Genomic DNA, 2,500 nt, shown 5'->3' with positions numbered 1-2,500 from the left:
ACGGTGGCCATGGAAGTCGGAATCCGCTAAGGAGTGTGTAACAACTCACCTGCCGAAGCAACTAGCCCTGAAAATGGATGGCGCTGAAGCGTCGTGCCTATACTCGGCCGTCAGTCTGGCAGTCATGGCCGGTCCTTGCGGCCGGCCGCGAAGCCCTGACGAGTAGGAGGGTCGCGGCGGTGGGCGCAGAAGGGTCTGGGCGTGAGCCTGCCTGGAGCCGCCGTCGGTGCAGATCTTGGTGGTAGTAGCAAATACTCCAGCGAGGCCCTGGAGGGCTGACGCGGAGAAGGGTTTCGTGTGAACAGCCGTTGCACACGAGTCAGTCGATCCTAAGCCCTAGGAGAAATCCGATGTTGATGGGGGCCGTCATAGCATGATGCACTTTGTGCTGGCCCCCGTTGGGCGAAAGGGAATCCGGTTCCTATTCCGGAACCCGGCAGCGGAACCGATACAAGTCGGGCCCCTCTTTTAGAGATGCTCGTCGGGGTAACCCAAAAGGACCCGGAGACGCCGTCGGGAGATCGGGGAAGAGTTTTCTTTTCTGCATGAGCGTTCGAGTTCCCTGGAATCCTCTAGCAGGGAGATAGGGTTTGGAACGCGAAGAGCACCGCAGTTGCGGCGGTGTCCCGATCTTCCCCTCGGACCTTGAAAATCCGGGAGAGGGCCACGTGGAGGTGTCGCGCCGGTTCGTACCCATATCCGCAGCAGGTCTCCAAGGTGAAGAGCCTCTAGTCGATAGAATAATGTAGGTAAGGGAAGTCGGCAAATTGGATCCGTAACTTCGGGATAAGGATTGGCTCTGAGGATCGGGGCGTGTCGGGCTTGGTCGGGAAGTGGGTCAGCGCTAACGTGCCGGGCCTGGGCGAGGTGAGTGCCGTAGGGGTGCCGGTAAGTGCGGGCGTTTAGCGCGGGCGTGGTCTGCTCTCGCCGTCGGTTGGCCTCGTGCTGGCCGGCGGTGCAGGATGCGCGCGCCTGCGCGGCGTTCGCGCCCCGGTGCTTCAACCTGCGTGCAGGATCCGAGCTCGGTCCCGTGCCTTGGCCTCCCACGGATCTTCCTTGCTGCGAGGCCGCGTCCGCCTTAGCGTGCTCCTCCGGGGGCGCGCGGGTGCGCGGATTCTCTTCGGCCGCCATTCAACGATCAACTCAGAACTGGCACGGACTGGGGGAATCCGACTGTCTAATTAAAACAAAGCATTGCGATGGCCCTAGCGGGTGTTGACGCAATGTGATTTCTGCCCAGTGCTCTGAATGTCAACGTGAAGAAATTCAAGCAAGCGCGGGTAAACGGCGGGAGTAACTATGACTCTCAGGCCAGGACCACCCTGCTCCCCAAGAGGACCGCCGCAGCATCCCCTGCTGACTTCCGTCCGATTACAGTGTGCTCGGTGCTAACCAGAGCCTTCCACAAGGTTCTGGTTGGCCGCCTTATGCGCTTCTGCACTTTGGATGGTCGTCAGCGGGCTTTCATCCCTCAGGATGGGATGCTTCATAACACCTTTATCCTGGATCTGGCGATGACTCAGGCGCGGAGGGCCGCCGGTTCGCTGTACTTGGCGTCCCTGGATGTGTCAAAGGCCTTCGACTCGCTTGCCCATGGGGCCCTTGGCCCTGTGCTGAGGGCCCATGGCCTGCCGGTCGAGTTCGTTGACTACATCCAGGGGTGCTATGGGGCTGGATCGACGGTTATCTGCGCTGGTGGGAAGTCGTCCGATCTGGTGCGGCCTTCGAGGGGTGTTCGGCAGGGTGACCCTCTGTCCCCTATCCTTTTTAACATGGCAGTAGACATCCTTTTATCCCGTCTCCCTGAGCATGTTGGGGCACGCATTCTCGGACGGCGAGTAAATGCTGCTGCATTCGCCGACGACCTCCTGCTGTTCGCCGAGACTCGTGATGGATTGCAGGAACTTCTTACCATCGCCACGTCGGCCTTGGGTGACCTCGGGCTTGAGGTCAACCCACGAAAGTGCTTCTCTCTCGCCCTGGTGTCATCAGGCCGGGAGAAGAAGACCAAGGTCGACGAGACAGTCATCTTTCGTGCTGGTGTCCAAAACATTCCAGCACTGGCGATGGAAGATACATTTAAGTATTTGGGACTGCAATTCACCACCGGCGGACGAAGTTTGTTCCATCCTCGGCGGGAGGTCGAGAAGCAGCTTGACATCATTAAGCGTGCTCCACTAAAGCCTCAGCAGAGACTGTATTCCCTTCGGTCCGTAATCCTCCCGGGTATTTACCATGGTCTGGCCTTGGGGAGAACTCGTCTGGGGGCCCTCACATCCCTGGATGTCTGTGTGCGGGCAGCTGTTCGAACTTGGCTGCGTCTCCCTGCGGATACACCTGTTGGATACTTCCATGCCCCAATAACTCATGGGGGCTTGGGGGTTCCATCAGCCCGCTGGCTTGGTCCACTTCTTCGAAGGAGGAGGCTGGCGAAGATACAGGGTTTAGGTGTGGCTGTGGACGATTCTTCCCAGGACTTGCTGCGACGTGAAATCTGCCA

General features: G+C 59.4%; 1 pseudogene; it reads left to right on the top strand.

Annotated features, from left to right (window-relative positions):
* Positions 1-2,500, top strand: part of LOC126433657 (large subunit ribosomal RNA) — a 6,402-nt pseudogene that overhangs the window by 1,571 nt on the left and 2,331 nt on the right.

Source organism: Schistocerca serialis, unplaced genomic scaffold, assembly GCF_023864345.2.
Source record: "Schistocerca serialis cubense isolate TAMUIC-IGC-003099 unplaced genomic scaffold, iqSchSeri2.2 HiC_scaffold_1170, whole genome shotgun sequence".
NCBI classification, from domain to species: Eukaryota; Metazoa; Arthropoda; class Insecta; order Orthoptera; family Acrididae; genus Schistocerca; species Schistocerca serialis.
Note: the sequence above shows the minus strand (reverse complement) of the source record. Positions and strands in the feature narration are given on the sequence as shown.